Source organism: Podarcis melisellensis, assembly GCF_964234715.1.
Source record: "Podarcis melisellensis genome assembly, chromosome: 5".
Lineage (NCBI taxonomy): Eukaryota > Metazoa > Chordata > Lepidosauria > Squamata > Lacertidae > Podarcis > Podarcis melisellensis.
Window position 1 is genome coordinate 67,274,226 of NC_138537.1, and position 21,993 is coordinate 67,296,218.

The following is a 21,993-nucleotide window of genomic DNA, read 5'->3' on the forward strand; positions in this document are numbered from 1 at the left end:
ATACATGATCCCAAAGTTCTTTACATAAGATGTTAAAACCAAAACACAGAAGTTATCCCAAAATAAAACAATGAAACAGTTACTGCCCTGTCTGAGGTGTTATATCTGAACTAAAGCTATGAGTTGCATCTTTCTAATATTTGTGAAATGAGCCAAGCAGGAGGGGTGGTAGTATTTTCTGCAGAATGGGGCTGTTAGGACATGCAGTGGTTTCCCCCCTTACCTACATCTTGATTTTTAGCAAAATATATTGAGTTGTATCCAACGGTATCCAGCGGTATTGCTCAGTTGACAATAAGTCTTCCTTTGAGGAAGGAAGCAATTTTCAGGGATTCCCTCACCCCTCTAAATTAGCTCTGGAGTGCCCCTCAACTTTCTGGAGCAGATTTAGAAGTGGGGGACTGCAAACAACAGGGAGAATCATTGAGAGGAAGAAAGAGGTGTTAGTGGTGGCTTACATCCCTGCTTCTTCATGCTAGGATACTTGTGACACCAAAATGCAAAAAAAAAAAAAAAAGTAGGCCAGGAGAAATTCACATCAAAATGCTGGAGAATTTCCATGAATGATTCTTTTTTTAAAAAAAAAAAATCAAATTAATGTGAAAATGTGTAGAATTGGAAAAACAAGAACCCAAGAAAAAGCAAAATTGACAGATTTGTCTACCTTTGGATACCACTACTACTACCCAAAGCTCTAAACTGCAATTGCTGCAAAACTGGGGATCAGGATCTAAAACTCATCAAAATTAAGAACCCTAATAATTGACTCATGTTCTGAAACTATCAAGAGTGTCATTTTTCATTGTTTGAAAAGTGGAAAAGCAACGGAGAGTACAAAAAACATATAACTGATGCAATCAATTCTAAACTCTTTCTAAACCTACTTAATGTTTGACTCCATTGTATATGCATGGGAATGTTTCTTGGGGGGTTGTATGGGGATTATTCGTTATGTACATTTTTAGAAACTGGAAAACAAAGAAAGAAGACAAAAGGGAAAGTAATGTGGAAGGAAAGGTGAAAAAGGAGGACTTGCAAATATATAGAACACTACACCAGCCTTTCCATTTGCCAGTTTCATCTAAAGAAATTGCTATCTTTTGGAGTACAAGGTGGGAATAAGGGTAATTGAATTATGAGTCCCACGATGAAAGAGTGGTAATGACTTTGTTCTCTGCTTCCTTGACTTCTGCCCTCAGTTTATATAAAGCAGTATGACGTTATTACATTTTGTACACAAGACTCTCCTGAGACATTTGATTATATAACTATCCTAGTGATAGTGAGACTTGTCAGCTATTCAGGCTCCCACCCACCCACAAAGTTACTGAAATTGTTTATATAGTGACCTGAGGAGAACAGGATTTCTAATAGAGTCGCAGGGTAACAAAAAAAGAGGTACATTGAATATTGTCAGCAGATTCCACAGTCCAATTTCTCATAAACTTTGCAAACTAGAACCTCCTTCTAAATTTACTTTAGCTCCTGAGTTCTGCCCCCTGCATCCATTGACAGCCATCACCTTGCAGGTAAATGCACATAATTGTTGTTGTTGTTAATTTATATATTGAATTTGCAACTAAACATGTCTCTCTCATATCAGTCCCTACAGACACAGCAGGCGCTGTAACCTTCCAACAGTTTGATTTCTCCATTGTCCCAAAGCACAATGGAGCACTCCTCCACTGTCTCCTGAGCAGTTTTTTGCTCCTCCTTTTCTTTTAATTTCTCTCCTCATTGATTTAGTCTTCCTGTCTCCTCTCCTGACAAGTTTGCTGTCTTTACCTCCCCCCTCCCAGGCAGCCTCTTTTATTGCTAGCGTCCCTTATCTAGCTTCCGATCACTTGCGATCAGCAACTTTGTTTCAGCACCCACTTCCCTCTTCCAAAAAATAAAATAAAAAAATGCATGATCTGCTTTTTGCCCCTGGGAAATTTGGCTCCAGGGACCACACAATCGCTCCATAAGACGCACAGACATTTCCCCTTACTTTTTAGGAAGAAAAAAATGTGTCTTATGGAGCGAAGAATGGTATATTAAAGAGAGAAATAGTTAAGGCACCAATCCTGTTCATAGTCAACTGGGAGCAATCCTCAATGAGTGTAGAAGGGCTTATGCCTGAGAATATATGAATAAGGTTGGGCTGTGTGGCATTGTTTGAAAAGTGGTCCAATGTTTTATTAATAGCAGGAACTATTTGTCCTGCAATATTGATTTCAGCTGTGGTAAGAGAATGGATTTGAGCCAGAGTTGTTTTAATCTTACAACTCTGTCTGAATTCCAGGAATTATGTTTTTGGTAGTCTTCATTTTCACAGAGGATGTCTGAGGAGTGCATTTATATTAACTAAGCAGGCGGGGAAAGCATAATTTTAATGCATCCTGTTGTTTCAATTCCAGTGTGATAAGTCTGAGAAATGTCCTTAATTAACCTAACATTTATTTTTAATTGATGGAGGGCTAACTGGAACCATCTCTCTTTTATAGCGTAATCTCTCTTTAAATATCACTTACCTTTATAATTAAAAAACTTGCCAATTTTTTTAAAAAATGTAATAGAATTTAATGTAATAGAAAGAGCTGCGTCTTCCTCCAAAGAATGCCATAAGAAAAGTCATGGTCGTTTTGCATCCGTAAACCAAGTGATCTCACCAGTTAACCACAAAGATGAGGGCCTTTTCGGTGATGATGCTCCCTAGAACAGCAAACCCCAAAATGTTTCCTTGGTGCCTTCTTTGTGGGGTTGGTGCCAGATAAAGACCTCTCTGTTCACTCAGTTATTTTAAATAAATGATGTCTGGGCCTCTCTCTGGACTTTAACTTTGGAGGTGCAATTGGACTTGGTTTATGTTGTATTTATGTTATCTTCGATTTTATAGTTTGATGTCTTATTTGTGTTTACATTGTTTTCTTATATGTTACCCAGAGAACTTTGTGTTATGGGGAAGCATACAGATGTCATAAATAAATACCAACTGGACTCCAAGCCTTTCCAAATGAGACACTCTTAATATGTGTCCCAACTTTCTGAGCCGAAGTCCCAGTCCACAGCAATTCAGTGTCTTTGAAACATGCATCTAGCATTCTTAACTTTCTTTACTATAAGAACCTTTAGAACTTCATCTTACTGTATATTGTTTGTGACCTATAGTCTCATGGGCACCATATTGCGGTTTCCTAGGGTCATTCAGTTGCTCCCCCTAGTAGAGCCTTTGCTTCACATCACTTCAATGAACTTAAGAAGAAAAGAACTCAGTGAAGCCAGGTCGTCCAAACATAGAAAGGTAAGCACTTATATTTACTCCCTGTCAAAACCATGTCATCGATTGACTAACAGATGGTTGGTTGCAGCAAGCACAGCCAGGCTTTGTTTTAATCATACCCCTGTGCAGATGGCTACAATGTGAGCATAAGGAATTCATGGTGCTATCCTACTATTCTCTCCAGGTGTTGGTTATCCACCCATTTTCTTCATCAGCACAGGTCTCACTCCTCCCTGTTTGATGGATTCTACTCATGGTCCATTTCAGATGTGATCATGGCTGCTCTTACACCCATTATGTATCTGTCACCTTTATGTATCTGATGAAGTAGACTCTGCTCTGTGAAACCATAATAAATTAGTTAAGTCTGGAAGGTGTATGCAAGAACAACTTTTTGTAGAAAGTAGAGAATGTATTGATAACACAGCCAGGAAACACAGGAGAGTATTTGTGACAACTAAAAAACGTGATTGGGCAGGCTACTATATAGCACAAATCAAATTGGTGGTTTTTGTTTGTTTGTTTTTGTTTTAACACAAATAGGTGAAAAAGGGAGCTGCTACTAGATGCTATATTTCAATCTCTTTTTATGGCTAGGACTTGCAAACATGCCCGCTATAAAATTTTCACCGAAGTAGCTTTTTGAATAGAACTGCTTTCCCAAACACATTGTTCCAAAAGACACCAGACTGCTGGATAAAGATGACCTTAATACTGTGTATAGGAAAATGGATGGCATTCAGAAGACATATATATATAATCACACAAAGTGACTGAATGCAAAACAAGATGAGTCCAGCACATACAGAAATCTGGGATTGTTGTAACGAATTCCATTCAAAGATGACTGTCAGTTTTCGTGCAAGTAGAAAAGCAACATGGTCTCAACAGGAAAAACATTATTAACCTTATAGTTTGCAGCCAGAGCTCAGAAAGGTTTTGTTAAATTAAACTTTACTGAACTTTCTTCCACCCACCATCCACAGAGAATTCTAATACCATCTTACTGCATAGACAGACTCAGTGGAAAACAACGAAGTTACTGGAAAGCTAATTTTTCCCATTCAAATCCACAGATGGCAGCCCCACAGAGGAAAGGCTGCTATGGCAACCTTAGCTGGGTTTTTCTGAGAGATGTCCATTGTGGTGTCTTTTATTATGGGATTGCTGACTAATTGTGGACTGCAAGAGAGATGTTCGATGGGATGCTGAAGAGATGCATGCAGTGTTTAATGAGCTGAGATTAAGGAAAGTGATCTGTGCAATATAATATCGGCTGCAGAACACCAGGTGTGGAGGTGAGTGGGCCTGGGATTTTGATATTTTTACAGATGGTGAAAGGGAAATGGACTAAATCCTTTTCTTATTCAGCTTCCACTCTCCCCTGCCCTCCTTCTGCAGCATCAGACAGATGAAGATTTTCAAGAGTTAGTCCCACTTAATAGCTGGCAAAATCATTAAGTGGGTGAGGGCTGAAGTTAAGATTCCCTTTAAGTTTCTTTGCTAGGCCTGCATCTTAGAACAATCTGGACATGAGAAAAAGAAATTCAGCAATCTTGGGGTCTTCTCTCCCTCTGTTATCTCCCCATGGTTAAGCTTCTTTGAGACAGGGACCTATCTCTCTGTTTATGTCCTGAAGCACTATGTAATTTGATAGGTGCTTAGATAATAGATTCATGGGAGTGACTCAATTAAGGAGTAGCCAGTGTGGTGCCCAGTCTTCCAGATGTCATTGGGCAAACTCCCACAATCCCCGATCATTTGTAATGTTGGCTGGGCTGATGAGAGCTGTAGTTTTTTGCCCTGGTATATATTTTTCCAGCATGCAAAAGGCAAGGGTATGCATTTTCTTCCTTTCATCTTAATGGGGCTCAAATTCCTGTTTCCTGCTTCCCTATAGAGTGAGCCACTGGTGGATGCTATCAGTGTGTGCCATGGCTCCTCTCTTTGACAAAAGGGTCTTGAACCTCTGTCCCAGGAAGGCTTTGACTGCTTCCTGCTGGTCCTCTGCCAGGACACGGGGATGCGTGTCCTGATCTCCCTCCCCTTTGTTTGTGTGGAGTTCCAAGTCAGTGGTGGTGAGGAGAAAGAGACTTGAACCCATGTCTGGAAGGGTGCCTGGGAATTCCTGGCTGGATCACTGGGGCTGCTGGAGTGGGAGTTGTATTGATTTGCATACTTCATTGGGCGATTATACAGTGGAGTGTTTCTCAGGCATGTCCCCATTGTTGTGAGCTTATTGGCTACCTCTGTGAATGACAAGTGGGCATTGGTGGCAGCACAGTCCCTGATTGGTAAGTAACAGAGGGATGCTGTATCTGTTATTTTTCTGCCATTTCTGGTTGCATGTGTCTTTCCTCTCCCCTCTCCTCTAATAAGTTACCATTGGATTTGGCAACTGCTGCCTCAACATAGAAGCAACGTGTTTCTGGACCTGGATATGTGAGCGCAGGAGTGCTCTTCCCTTCCTGGAAATGTTTCCATTCCCAAATGCCAAATCATATTGACATTCTGTATACACCTTGCCTTCCGATGATGCAGGATAAATGAGGACAACCTGTCTGCTTCCATAATTTACCTGCAGCACAGCAGAACTTGCATCGGAATCAGTTATATTTATTGCTGCCAACACAAAGGTCTTAGGACTGAAGGATTTTCATCTGACAGCTTGTATATGCAGCAGACCAAAATGTACAAGAAGACTATACTGAGGGATCAGGGCAAGAGAAGGGGGCATGTCTTTTATTACTTGCATCAATGGTTCCTGTGCGTGCTTCTTCTCAGATTCCTGTTATGCTTCTACCCTTGATGTGCAGTGTTGTCACAGAGTCAAGGCCAATTCATCAACTGGTTGTTATGAGATTGGCAAAACAGTGTTTTCCTCCTAAAGTCCAGCTGCATATATATATTAGGGCTATCTTATGCAATAAGCAGAATTATGTAGGAAACGTTTCATACACTGTACCTGTCAGGGAACTGCCTTCAGAACAGGGGTGGGAAACAGAGGGGCAGTTGTGCTACAGGGAGCCTCCGAAAATCTTGCTAAGCAGTTCCTCTCCCGGTGATGAGGAAAACCCCACCTCCAGTGGGAAAGAGGTGAAAGGACCAGAGGAATCTGGTGGGAGCCTCCGCACCACTCCTGGCAAAGCCGGCCAGGAAGGAAGCACGCTCCTTCCATTGCCCACCCTGCGCAGAAGTCTAAAGCGCAAAGAGGGAAGAAAAAGGCTGGGCATAACGAGGCTTTTATGCTGGGGGAGGTCCAGGAAACAGGAACTCCCGGATTCTGCTAGCGATTGAGGCAGACATGAACTATGGGGTTCTGCACTGTAAATAGTTTGCACCTAAATAAAACCTGTAAAAGACAGGTTGGAGTCCTGCCTGGTTACTCATGAGTAACCACCCTTGCCATCTGACAGGACCATTTGGGCTGAAAGGTGTGGGAGGGATCACTCTCCCCCAGTGGTGTACAGTGAAATTTTGTTTAGGGGAACAGTTAGGGTCAGAGGTACCAACTTGTGAGGTGGGAACTTGGGAGGGGGCAACGTATGTGGTGTCGTCACGCACATGAGCATCGCGCCTCACTCCCTAAGCTGGGAAGAAGCTTCCTGGGTTTTGAGAAGGAGGTGCCAAGGGAACATTTAAGAGCGTAGCCTAGTCCCCTAGGCTCTCTCCCCAATTTTTTTATTGGCTTTGTGCATATGTACATCGATTTTCAATAAACTTCTTTTTCATAGTCACACATTTTCTAGAGTCATTACATACAAGTATTACAACTAAGATCATGTCTGAAAATAAGTTGTGAAATATACCATGAAATAAAAACAAATGAGTAATTTGCGCCAGTCTTCTAAACTAAACAAATCTGTTATCCAGCAGTGTGAAGATGACTCTGGCATGCCTAGATGCTTGTGAAAGCTCTCACTTTTGAATGGCTAGAATGTTGCCAATTGTACAAAAATTAAGAGACACGCCTGTTGTGATGCCCACTTTTTCTCTGTACAAAAACAAACACACCAACTGGCATGCTGGTCCTGGAAGATTGCTGCCCTAGGGCTTAAAATATGTTTTTTAGGATGTCTAATAAGTCCATCTACACCCCACATTTCTAATGTATTGGTCCTCCCAATGTAGCAAGATTTGGGGTGACATTTTTCACTTAATAAGAAGAAAAAATACTTTGAACATTTATGAAATGTGTGGCACAAGAGAAATAGAAAAAGGTCTGTAGCTTCAGTGCCGTAGGCTAGGGGTGCTGATCCTGCATTTTAATATACAACTTAAAATTAAACTCATTTTGAAATGATACAGTACTTGGGGGAGCTCATTTAATCTACCACATCAAAGGCACTGAAGATGTTCCAATATATTGAGGCTCAAGTGTGTGAAAGTGGTTTAGTTTTTGTGAGTGGTCAGCCACACATATATTCAAAGTTAGTCCTTTGATATCAAAGAGCTGGTCTTCCTTAATGGCTGTCCATCTGTAAAAGTAATTAACATTTGAGTAGAAGCTCCTAATCTGTTGGTCTCTAAAGTCATGGTGTTATATATCTTCACACACTTGTCTAAATGCAGAAGACATCAAATGATACAGCTAAATTTGGCCTCTTCCAGAAATATTCATTTTCAGAGGATCGAAAGTTCAGTACTGAAAATTAGCTAGACAGAGCCTGCAATTCAAAATAGCCTTTCCTGAAAGTAAGCTTCACTGAACTCAAAGGTGACTTACTTCTTAGTAGATGCCCATAGGATTGCATTGTATGACTGCATTACTAAACACACTTGCAAGGGAACACACTTGCAAGGTCCCATTGAGCACAGTGAGTAAATTTGCATAGGATTATGCTGCCCAGTTGTAAACCTATACACATTTACTTCCAAAGGTGGTTGGTACTCACTAGACCTGGTGGAGCTGCTAGGTAGTCATGGGGTGTGACCTCTGAGGTCATGGAATCACGATGGGGAGGGGAAAATAAAAGAAAATAGAATCTGGGACACAACCAGCATATTCAGGCCCACAAACAGACTTTTCATATGGCCCCTCAGCACATCTAATCTGTGGTTGCCTGATGTAACAGACTTAGCTGGGTGGGATGTTCAGGCAGGATGCAGTCCATGCTCCCATGCTCCCATGCTCCCATGCTCCCATGCTTCCATGCTCCCATGCTCTGCACATTGAGTTCTCATTTGAACCATCCAATGTTTTATAACAGCATTTTAAATATGCCACTGTGTTTTATAATCTTTCACCCTTACAACAACTTTGTAAAGTGGGTTGTAGTGCAATAAATGGAACTGTTTTAGAACCTTGGAGACAGAGCAGGAGCAGGAGGAGAATCTGGTGTAAGTTTTCCTGGGCTAGAGTCAGATGCTCATTGTTGGTAATCTATGCAAGTTTAGGTAGTAATACATTTGTTAGCCTTTGAAGTACTACTAGACTATTATTTCACTTCTGTCCAGAGTGACTGGAGCCACCCAGAGTGGCTGGGGAAACCCAACCAGATGGGCAGGGTATAAATTATTTATTTATTTATTTATTTATTTAACCCTTTTGTCTGATAGGGTACTGGAGTAATGTATCCAATACCATCCAATGACCCTGTGGCAGAGAGGAGAAATGTTAAATTAGGCCCCTCAATCTTCTGGTAGGCTGGCTTTTTCGGAGGAGGAGGGAGTGTAAAGGCAAGATTCTTGCCAATTGGTGTACTGAGAAGGAAGATGTGCAATCACGATTAAGAACTATGAGCCCCAGAAATAAATGACCCTAGCATGCACAAACCATACCCTTTATAGAATTGGACAGCCTTTTCTTCTGAATGTCAGAATGCAAGTGTCACTATATTCAATCAGGACTCAAAAGAGAAGGCAGCACAAAGGCACTCAGCTCACATGCTTCAGATTATCTCCTTGGGAAAATTCCCATCCTGCGAGTGCCATATTTAGAAAAGTCAGTCTGTGATAGAAGTTGCATTTACGAGACCTTATGGATTCAGACCTTACGTGCCTTTATTTTCGAGTCATATCGCAGCAAGGCTGTAATTGAAAATAGACATGAGTCAATGAATGAAGAGTTCAATATCCCAGGAAAGAAAAAGACCACAAGGTTAGTATAATAAAGCAAGGATTAGAGGAAGGAGGACAGGGGGGAGCCTGAACAACCAAAGCAACAGCTGCAGATTTATGTAGTAAATGAAGTCATAGGAGACATGCCAGTTTTAAAAAGATTAAAGCCGCAGTCTAAAGATATACACAAGCCTCCTGTTCTGTCGTAGGCTGCACTTGAAGTCCATAATTCCCCCCTCCCCATTTTGAGGGAAGAGTTTATTATTTATCGATTTAGCTGAAGTATTTTTATACCACCCTACAGTCATATTCCCAGGGCAGTTTACGAAAAGAATAAAGCAATTAAAATGCAAATACTAAACACACGCATGGACACAAACTGGCAGCCACAACATTGTTAAAACAAGAGAAAAAGCAATAAGCAAGATTAAAATCTATTTCAATTGTTATAGGGCAGCTTGTGAAAAACAGTAGCTTGGAAGCCCCGTGGAACTCAACCCTCTGGATCTGATTCTAAATATGCTGGTTTTGAATTATGGTGGATAAAGCGTGTTCTCCCTAAAATGAGAGCACGGGTTGCGGTGGGGGCTCCCACGCCAGCCCTCTGTTGCCATTAACCTGCCTGGCCCTCTGTTGCCAGGCAGGTTAATGGTTATGGCCTGGCGCAATGATTGGCTGACCGGGTTGCTGGGGCAAATTGCATGTAGCAAATTGGGTGGGTGGGACCTTAGGCTTTAAATATTGGAGCTCACTGCTTCCGCTTTCTCTTTCGCAATGTGCATCGGATCACCCTGTGTTCCGGTTGACCTTGCTTTGCCTGTCATGGAGTCGTCTGCCTTGGGGCAGGGGCCTAGTAGGAATTTTGCCATTTGGCTGATTGGCTGGTACCATCTGGTTTTTGCCTACTACTTAGCAATTCATCACAACTTGTAATGTTGCGGTTAGGCATTGGTTATAAAGATTGGTGGTGGAGGGGTCGGGTTAGGCTGGGCCTGCCCCTCCAATGGTGCTGGAATCCTGGGGCTTGCCATGATTTTGTCCAATCCCTGAAATGGGACTACGGCCGGCAAGCCTTGGGGAGCTGGTTGGGTGAGCGGTGAGGGACTGTCGCTCAGCTCAACTGATCCCCAACATTGTTTTCCCTTCACTGGCGTCCGATGGAGTTTGGATAGTCAGTTCTGTCCCAGGCGGACAGAATTAACCAACGCCTAAGCAACCACTCACAGATTTTAATAAAGTTGTGGCCAAAATAGTGCCAAAAACCTTAAACTAAAATTACGTGTGATTTGTGAATTATTTTGAGGGGTGGCTTGGGGACCTCCACACACAAACCCAGTGTCAGTCAAAGGCAGCCAAAACAACACCAAGCTTACATACCTGCTGGATCAGGGGCTAGAAATGCTTAAAGAAGTCTGAAGCATTTCACCTAGTTAATATTAAAGGTGCAACTCAGGAACTAAACTGTGGTGTGAGTCTGGCTCTGAAGAGAGTAGGGTAGTGACAGGAAGAGTGAATAAGGAAATGATTAGTGCCATGTCAACTAAATATCCATCTCACCTGCTTGCATTTGGGGGCACAGTTGTGTTCACCCCACTAACCATTTTTTATAATTATTTACTGCATTTATAGCTCACCTTTTTTTCTAAGGAGCTCAAGGTGACTTACATGGTTGTCCTCCTCTTCCTTAAATCCTGTAAGGTGGGTTAGACTGAGAGACAGTGATCAGCACTAGGTCACCCACAGAGCTTCATGGCCAAGTGGGGATTAGAACTCTGGTCTCTCAGATCCTAATCTGACACGCTAGCCACTGGGCCACACTGACTATTTTGGAGTACATGGTGCTCCCCCTCATTTAATTGCCACAAGGAAGGACCCTGTGAGGTGCAATCCTGATCACATAGCAGATTTTCCCCATGGACAGTGCAGGGGTGGGAGAGAAGCTGTCAAGGGATGCAACAGAGAGGCAAGTCCCACTATCTCTCCAGACAATGCTACTTGCATGGAGGAAAAAAATTAAAATGCCTCACTACAGCTTGTATTGTGGCCATAATAGGTGACTCTGTGAATGGGAGCATCTAATCCTCTAGAAATGTGGGTGCTATTTGGGCGCCTCAGAGGAAGACCATTCAAGTGAGCTTGTCTGAACAACATAGATTCTGATACCGTCCCTAATAAAGAAACCTACTAGCCAAAATTTGAGCTTTCAACATTTTCTGAAGTACATACTCCCATTCCATTTTCCAGTCTGCAGTGGCAAGCATAACTGTACAAAGAGCTAATAAAGCACATATTAGGCATTTTAAGTGCTACTGAACATTATTCGCTATTGCAGCCCAAGAGCCTTGGTACCTCCAGACAAAAAGCTGCTTTCAAAGATGGCATGCCCACCCCGAGTCCTCAGCACAAACATTCATCATGAAACCACCATGAACCTTTGCAACAAAATGCCCTCGTGCCCTTTTTCAAAAAGCTAGTTCAAAGAAGCAGAGCAGACTTGTGCTCATCATTTATTGATGTGGTGAAGGCCATTTCTGAGGAAGCTTCTGGTTTCAGTCAGCTCCCTTCCTTTCTTTCACACACAAATGCAAACTGTTGTTGAGTGTTTAGAAGGACCTTGGTGACATGAAAAGAAGAAGACAAATTCCTGTTCCAGCTCACACTTCCCTTCCCTTTCCTTCTTGTTTAGATAACGGGGTAGAGACGTTCTGTCAAGAACCATCACAACTTCGTTTCTCCCTTCCCTCAGTTGCCTTGATGCTGGGCCACTGTTCCTCTCCACATGAGTTGCATCAGGAGAGGAGAACCTCCAGATGTTGTTGGATTGCAACTCTCATCAAACTATTGACCATGATGGTTGGGGTTGATGGGAGTTGTAGTTTAGCAACAACTAGAAGACTAAAGTTTCCCCACTCCTGAGCTACACTGTTCTACATCCATTCAGTTCAAGGGAGGTCCTCCATCATCTCAATTGGAGGTGTTTCATTAGACCAGGTGTGAGGAACCTTTAGTCCTCCAGATTTTGCTAAACTGCAACTCACATCATTCCTGGTCATTGGCCATGCTTGCTGGGGTGATGGGACTTGTAATTCAGCAACAACTGGAGGGCTAAATGTCCCCCACACGTTGTAGGTAAGGTTGCTTCTGTTTCCACCAACAGTAGGGTGTACAGCAGCATATCCCTCAACTGCCCCAATTAAATTTATTGAATCAGGGCATCCCATTTTTGGCATGCTCTCATGTGAGAACACGGTGTCCAAATAACGTGTTTTGGGGTGCCATACTCCCACACAGATCACATGACTCGCACGGGAGTATGGCCCCAGAAGACACTGGTCTTGGTCTTCCACTGGGACATGTTGGAGAGTATGCAACAGGGCCTGGAAAAAAGTCAGATCACTGAGGCTGCAAGCCTAACTTTCTATGGTGTAAGCCTTATTGAACTCATTGAAATGTGTTTTTGAGTAGATGTGTATAAGACCGCACTGCTAATGCTTCAGTGTGAGCTGGGGATGAGCCCACCAAAATAAGATCATTCTCTTACTTTTGGCAGGTTAAAGGGTAAGTAGGTTTTCAGGATGTGAAAATGGAAGGTTCAAGTTGAGCCACAAGTCATTTTTGACCACCATGGCACTTTGGACTATAGTCTACAGCCCCATCCTTCAGGAAAAGGTCTTTAAGGCTTAAAGGGAAGCATCAATATTTTACTTCCAGTAACGTTAACAGCAACTGAAAACATAATGAGAAAAAGCCAATAACCACTGCAATTTGTGCTTCATAAATTGTTTAGCGCTGCTACATTTTACGGGATTCAAATTTTAGGAACAGCTAGTGAAGCTTTACATATAGTGCCCTGGGCATTCTTCTAAATGTTTGCAAAGAAAGGCTTCTGCACTTCTTACCATTCTAAGCTATGAATAGGCTTCTTCAAGTAATTGGAAAATAATAGTGAAAATGAAGTCATAGTAATTGACATTTCTGCTCCTTTTGTCTTATTAAGAGAAAACTAATTTTGTTCCATGGAAAACCCATTGATAAACACCAAGTATTTTCAATTCAAATGTTGGCATGGGTAAAATTTTTAGATAATGGTGAACAATTTTAATACCCACTCCTGAGACTGATTACCAGTGGGTAGCAATGCATCTTTACATTAGCTTGAGGCATTGTATTAAAAAAAATGCCTATCTAGATTGAACAACTACTCAATTTTTAATATTTATTTAATTTATGATATATCATTCGTAATTATTTCTTTACTTATAATGTACATCGTGTTGTATCAAGCTACTCAGAACCAACACATTGACATCAATGGACCTATATGAGTCCTGTTCTTATTTTGATAGTAGGTCTATCTGAATAGACTTAATATTGGCTACAACCCATAGTATCTGTTTCAGTGGAGAGGTTTATTCTGACTCTTAGGATGCATTTCCAAACCATTTTATTGGCTGGGGAACAAATATTTTTGTGCATTAGCACAATGATACTTCAGATTGCAGTCCATCTTAATATCAGCTTTATTGGTGGTATGATACATTCTATTATTTGTGATTACTTTTGAAAGTCAACACTTTAATCTCGTTAGCTGTTCATTGATGAGTGGGTTTGGATTGGAAAACTAACACCTTGTCTGGGGAGCAAGACGCTGATGAAAAATATTAAAGATTACTGCAAAGAAAATTGACTGTCTTTTATAGTTAGATTCTGTTCAGTTCCTAGTTGAAACGGGATGGAAGATAGAAATTGAGCTGGACAGACACCTTTAAAATCAATGGTTATTTTTACAGATTCTGAAGGAAGGAAAATGGTAAAATATTTAGAAGAGTGTGCTAACTCGCATGGAAAAAAACCAACGTAAACCAAATTTGAACAATGTAGCTTTGCTTTAATCATCACAGATTTGTGGCATTTGCCTATTTATTTCAGGTTCCTTTAATGCTGCATAAAGTTTTGACTATTTCTGAGCTCACAGTGGATAAAGTTTAGCACAGAGTTAAGGTTACTTTGCTGAAATGCTTACTTCATTGTTTCTTAGTGTTTTACTTCAAAATCCTATGCATATTTACATGGAAAAAAGCCTCACTGGGATTACTCCCAGGTAAATGATTATAGGATTTCAGCTCCCATTGCTCTTATTTTTGTGCTCTGATTGTACACTGTGGATTTTACATGAATGGGAATGTAGACCTGGCTAGTTACATAGCAATACAGTTCTAAATGGGAACCACTCTTCAGATAATAAGCAGTCTATAAATGGAAATCATAAAAAGTAGAATTAATGAATGAATGGTGGTGCCCTGCTTTTCTAATAGGCACTCTAAGTGGATTGCAACGAATAGTGCATCATAATTCAAATAGCTTTTCTGAGATAAATTGGGACTCTTCACTATCCTCTGATGATGTTTGATTGATTGTATGTTTTGTGAGTTTAATGGTTCAGTGGTACTACTGTCATTTTCATTTATTGCCATTTCAAAAGGCAAAAACCAACAGGCCCCATTTTTTGGCTGACTGGCACAACGAGTAGATTAAGGATAGTGGCTGAAACTCTAGCAGATGGGCTGAGCCTGGCTTCCACAACAGAAAAGGCTGAAATTAGATGCTGCAAAGACTGTATGGATGGAACAGTCTAGCACTCCTCCCCCTCCCTTCCACAATGTGATATGACATCATCTGCTTGCAACATGACATCATTACATTGATAGTCTGTCCAGGCCTCCAAACAGCAGCCAATAAAGTGGAGCAGAGATGGAAAACTAACAACACAATAATGTAAACTCAATTGTTATTAGGTGTTGCGGGGGGAGAGAGAAGGAGGTAACAAGATGGCTGCATGGGCCCTAGTCACATGACCACTGCACCATTTAATTTCAGCCTGGGGCCAGGTTATGAAGGTCAACGTTCTTCTGCCAGGATCCCTATGAAACATATGCAACCAATATGGCTTTTGTACTGACCAGACCAGAAGATGGGCTAGCTTTCTCCCTTTTGCCTCACACAATGATTCTGTTGTTGGAATGCTGGTACCCACTTATCAGTGTACCATATCACCTATGTTTATCTTTAGGACTGTGGTGTTCAGTCTTTCAACTGTTTTGTCTCCGACAATAGCCATTTAAATCTGGCTTCTTTCAAAGTCCCTCTCCTGGCACTCTGAAGTGTCTTGAATGTACTTTCAGACACATGGATGCACTGATGCCTCCTTTTCAATTTATAATATCTACCTGTGTCTTCTTCCTCTTCAGTTTCCAGGGTGAAAGCCTTCTTACCCTCCTCTCTATTGTTTTTCACAAGTACTGATTAGCAGCAAGTTTGTGCTGAGTATAATAATTGGGGTAGATGAGATGCTGAAGAAGTCAAGAAAATGAACAGAAAAGCCAACGCTCTGATACGCGAATGACAGGGTGAAATTATGTCTTTATGCTTCTCTTGTGACAGGCAGGCTAAAAGGTGAGCTAATTTTGCAATATTCTGAGACACCTTTATGGTATTTTGCTGTAAAGACAGTTGTTCCTGTCAGACAAAAAAATATGTTGTGAATATTCTGCACCACCACCACCTATCCTTTCAGAAGAAGATTGCAGCTGCAACATGTCCGGTGGCAGTTCCCCCCTTTCTTCCATTTTTCTGTTGCCATAGCAATGCACGAGACACCAAAACTGCATCATCACACTTGCCTAGAGAAATACTTTCACTGTATTTAATGGAAGTTTTTGCTTTAACTAATCATCACTCTAACTAATCATCATTCCTTACATTTTCAATAAAAAAATCCCTCACTTTAGCATTTTGTTTTTAACCCCAGGGGTATATTTTCTTAATTTTCTGTGAATAGAGAATCTAACATAACAGAATGATATATTTTAAACAACAGCAAGAGGCACTTTTGTCAGCTATGAAACCTAAAACAGTATGAAATATAAGAGTTTCCATTTTCCTCACCAAATAGACCTTAATATTTTTGAGCAAGGGCTCAGAAATGTTTAGTTTCAGTCCTTGATTTTTGTGTCAATGGTATTTTGGAATATGTGAAGTATATTTGAACATTGTATTAAAAAAAATTCAAAATAGCGTACTAAAACAATCAATACATTTCCATAGCTACATGGCATCTATCATAGAGGTCCTCAGACTTTATCTAGAAACGCCCATCCAAATGGAAGGAGGGTCTGAGTCCTCAAATCCCAAAGTTTCTAAAAGGTCATGCATGGATGTAATAATAAAAACAATTGTAATAAAAATGAGATTTTGTGAAGAGAGCCTCTTTTTACTACCATGCAACCATAGTCAACTCCCCCGATACCCCTCACTTTTAGAAACTGTATTGAAGCAATAAGCTACTTCTCTAACCTGCTGCTGTCTTTTGCTATATTGCTTTCCCTGGAATGCTCATGGCATCTTAATGATTAAAAAGAAAAATCTCTGCCTGCCTCCTGCTGTATCCATTCACTGACATTCAAATGACATGAATCTTTCCTACCAGTGGTTCCACTTACATTTCTCCCTCTTGTAGCAGAAACTTCTTTCATACCACTTGCTTTGAGTCACCCTTCAGTGAAAAACGTATTGATAAGAATGTCGGCTGTCTCCTTAGTAGACGCTGCATAGGGGGGTGGTTGTGTTGGAGTGAAGATGAACTTGGCCTGCGGCGATGGAGGGAAGAGGCAGGGCTGGGATTAGCCAGCAAGGAAGGCCCCCTTTGTCAAAGAAAGTTATGAAGAAGAAATAGTAGAGATGCCTCTGCCATGGTTATTCCCATAGTTATTCTTTATTTTAGAGCTATTCAATGTCACTTTTAAATTTTCTTTAGGATTTGCGCTGAGGTCAAGATGCATGCAAATTTGCCGCATGAATTCCAAATCCCTTTGCAATTTGCAGTGAAACTGGAACTCATAGCATTTCTAATATCTGAAAAATATTTCGGCGATAACATTCAGCTGGGTGCACGGAATCACTCTGTGGGGTTGGGGCTGGGCATTCAGCTAGCATTTAAAAGCATACTGAGCTAACTTGCACTTTTCAAAACAATATTCAAAAGTGAAACATGCAATCCTTCAAAATTTCCATTTCTCTGAATTTTGCGACGCAGTTCTGCAGCCCAGTAATGTGTACAAAAATGCATGCAGATGGGACTGAAATATAGTGGTAAGCAGGCCCATGGGTAACGGATGGAGGTGAAATGATCCACACCTTATGATCTACCACCTGAGGCACATTCCCCCCAATGCAATGTTATAGGACCGGCCCTGTCTATATTTTCATGGTGTTTTACTCTTGTCATCACCAGCCATCATTATCTTCAAGCTACCTTTCTATGCCAAACTGTGTTCATTCCCCAGAGTGAGGACTAACATACATTTTTTTTAGTAAGTGCAAATAGATTTGCTTTTAAATGCAAACTGAATTGAATTCCTCCCCCGTTCTCTATTACTCATTGTCTCAATATTTTACCTCGCTGTCCTTGTGTAGATATTATTAGCTTACAATATTTGTCTAAATATTTAGGGAGAAAGGGCATCCAAAAATACCTGAATATGACTGGCGTTTAAAATGACATATAGACAAGAGTAGACCATTAATTAGATCCACAAATGCCAGCTTTCATAAAAGATACCATGTATCACTTTTCTAGGCCTCCAAATAACAACACTCCAAACAACTATGGAAATATATATTCTTCCGGCAGTTTCCATAGCTTAAAAAAGGTTAAATGTGAAGCTCAGGCCATTATGGAACTAACTTCTAGAGATGAAAGCATGAAGCATTGTTCCTAGAAGTCATTATTACCAGGCAGCAGAAAAGGATGTCCATCACATTAAAAACCTGTCACAGTTTTCTTTATGAGGAGCATTATTGGAAGCTGGTATTCCTGTTCCCCTTATATATATTTTTTTTAAAAAAGTCATTTTTCATCATATTTGTTAGCAATTTTTAAACTCTTCCTTCCTTCCATAGTACAGAATCCATCATTAGCAAGATACATATCTTTTATTGAGCGTCTTCTTATTTAGCACTCAACAGAGGTGCCTATTGTTTTAAACTCCTCTAAACATAAAGAGCACCCTGCAGTTGAGAGGGTGATGGTAAAAAAATAAAAACAAAAGCTTGCAAAATAAAAAACCCTTCTGGGAGTGTATTAGTGTATTTTTCATCAATGAACTTCAAGAGCAGCTTCCAAATTCAAAGGAAGCATTTAAATACAATCCTCATGTAAATAACAATAACAAATAAATGCATATGCATTTCAAATATATAAAATGCAAATGCAAATCCCATTAATCAAAATGGAACTCATTTTTCTCCTTCTTCCCAAAGTACATAGAGAATAGCCATCCACGTAGCAGAGTGTCTTCACTCTGGGTTCAGGGAATTATGATCCCTCCCCCCGCTAGCAGTCAAAAAGCAGATAACCAAAAAGAGTTCTTACCACATAATTTATTCAGTATTCACACAGAGAGACAAAGGAATGTTGTCTCTCTTAGATAATAGCATTGCTCCAAATAAAGTCCCACCCCTTCAGTCCCTCCTAATCTACGTTACCCCTGCGCTGGCTAGTCAGTGCTATCTGCCTCTCAGATTTCTGTTCTGCTACTCTACTCTCACTCTCTTGGTTTTGGGAGGGGGGGTCAGGAATGCTTTCAAGAGATACTGAATCTGTTATTTGTCTCTCCTCTGGTGCTTCCCCTTCCTGCTGCTGCTGCTCCAATATTTCCCAGCTTTTTCTCTTGGCAGTATCTGCACTATGCCCTTCTGCAAACCACTGTTCTAAATCTATACTGTCCTCCTCTTCTGGGGAAGGTGGGGGGGCGATCACACAGGGTCCCTGGACATTTCACTGTCTATTGATCCCTGTGCCACCACATTATTTCTCGCTGCCACCAGTCAGGGTTAAATTGGAACATAAACTTTTGTTTATTTATTGCAGTTTAACAAGCATATGATTTCACAAACGGTATCAGTCAATTACAATCATGGGGTGCCTATCCAGACCTATAACTTCTGCTACCTGCTCTCACTCACTAAACCACCTCTCAGATATTTACTTGTCTTCCTAGCCCCTAACTATTCCTGACCCAGCTTATTTCACTACACTAGCTAAACCTACCCACAAACTCTATCCCAATTCATTCCCACTCCAACCAACAACCCAAGTCCCAACGAACTCCTCCCTTTGCCCCTCCCAGAACTGGTTTTATAGTCCCTCTGACTCCACCCCCTTGGGTCCTGATTGGGTAACCTGTTTAACTATTTCACCTCCAGGATTCTCATATGTTAATGTCACAGGTGGTGGCTCCCACCATTCCTCAGTCCAGCCCCTGACATTGAGCACTTCTTTTATTGCTGTATATAATTTCCTGGAATATCCAGAAAACCTAGACATAGGTACAACCTCTTTATTTTACTCATCTATAAGTATTTTCATGCTTTGGACTGATCACTTTTAAAGGATTCTATTCCAGCTAAAGTTAATCATGGCTGGGTCTCACAGAAAGTACCGCAATCAGAGTAAAGTTAGTGGCAGGGTAGTCTTACACTGGATCACAATCACTGATCTGTCTAGTTTGGTATTAGCTACACCAAGCTCTCCAAGGTTTGCAGATAAGACAGTTTTCTCAGCACCACCAGGAGTGGTCAGGGGCTGAGCTTGGGATCTTTACATGCAAAGTGTGTGTTCTACCACCGAGTTGCAATCACAGTGGACATACGCTGGACTGGGACTTCATGGTTCATATACAGTAATTACAATAGACATCCATTCAGTCTGGTCCTTGCTATTTGAATGGCAGTGCCTGTGGGTTTGAGACTGGGGAGATGCAACAGTTACATCAGGGTAGCTTTAGGAAACATGGTATTATTTCAGAGATGTGGCGCCTTTTCTGGCGTAAATGTTCTAGATCAGGATACTAGTAGTGCAGCCAAATAAGAAGAGAATACATTTTCCTCATAATTTCACTGGAGTGAAATTTAACTGCAAGTCCAGTCATTCTGTGAGCAGAGTGGTGTGAGTAGGCACAATTTTGTCTGTTGCTTCACCCAGGGAATGCCTTGTGCAATATCTTCATTGTGTCCATTCTGCTGCCCATAAAGTTCCCCATTCACAGCAGGAACATATGAAGCTGCCTCCTACCAAGTCAGACCATTGTTCCATTTACCTCAGTATTGTCTACACTGACCGGCAGTGGCTCTTCAGGGATTCAGGCAGGGCATATCCCACCTGGAGAAGGCAGGGATTGAACCTGGAACCTTTTGCATTCATTCAGCTATGGCCCTTCCTGCAACATGCACACACACACACACACACAATCTCTTATGCTCATACCACACATACACACCATTCCTATATTACTCACATGATGAACAACTTTCTCACACTGGGTAACAGTTGACAAACACCAGTATAATGTTGCCTAGTAAAATGAGTTTTCGCTTCCCTAATTTCATAGATTGTAAATATACAAGTGTCATGCAAGATTCCTCCTAATGACTAAAAACAACTTATGTGTATCAAGTATGCAAATTGATACAATATGTTTTCCAATTAGACATGGACCAGTGTTGGTGGTGATATTAACAACCCAGCATTGAAACCAATTCAATCACTGACTTCTGCACTTGGCACTGGGTTTATGCCAGGGATCACTGGAGCTTGGTCCTGACTTTTTCTTTTCCCCCCAGTGTCAAGACTCAATCTCAGAACACAGAAGGTTTGAATGGATGTATTTGTCTATGACCACACACAGAGTGCAACTCCTCTACTACTTAGTAACTACAGAGTTTTCCCACTCATCAAATATTAGGGAAGGGCTTTCAGATCACCAAGTGTTTGTTTCCGGATAAAGGTGAGTCCTATCATCGCTTTCTCTAGAAATTAAGCACTACCAACACTCCCATTAAAATTCTGAATGGACGAAATTCCTGGCACACACTTCACTGAAGTCACACACCCCCAACTTCCCTTTTCCCACTGAGAATGGTATATTAAAATGTGTCTGTCTTCATCAGTCATCACCCCACAGATGATACATCTTTACTCATTTCACATCACTTGTAGTTTATCTGAAAATAAAATTGCTTTGTCAGCTCTCTGATGATTGTCTCAGAGGACTTGTCTTCAGAGGCTCTCTTTCTGTGCTTGAATTTCTAAGCACAGTGGGCTGAGCAGTACACATATCCAATAAAATTGACTTTCTCCCCTGTAATAGAGTAATCACTCCATGATTCTTTTTAGTCACCCTTGATATCAGCTTAGGGAATAGCATGTTTGAGGGTGGATTCATTCAGCTAGGCCAGGAGCCCAATTTCTCTTTTTCACTTTGCTGTGCCATATCCATAAATGACTCACGCCAACCCTGGAAATTATACATGCCTACTGAAATAAATGAAACCCTCATTTTAAGCAGAAATGCTTAAAAAGATTTCCATTGAACCTTTTTGGCACAAAAATGAGCTTTTGGGAAACCCGACATGTTTCTTCAAAAGACATCTCAAAGCTTATCTTTTTCACACTATTAGGCTGCTGTTTGGTTTCCACTTTTTATTTTATTAAATTACTCTTTTCCTTCTACCTGTAATTTAGGGATGTGATCTGGTTGGTGCTCTGTGACAATGTCACTATTGCTCAGAAGAAGGAGGGCAAATGGGGGGCTGTGAAGAGGCTGACAAGAGGC

The 21,993-nt window shown here is 41.1% G+C and overlaps 1 long non-coding RNA gene across 1 annotated transcript; it reads left to right on the forward strand.

The window, feature by feature from the left end:
• Positions 1-4,450: 4,450 nt before the first annotated feature.
• Positions 4,451-21,080, forward strand: LOC309369483. Its single transcript, XR_014168170.1, has 3 exons — positions 4,451-4,560; positions 15,571-15,775; positions 21,002-21,080. It is a non-coding gene; the product is annotated as an uncharacterized lncRNA (long non-coding RNA).
• The last annotated feature ends 913 nt before the right edge of the window (positions 21,081-21,993 follow it).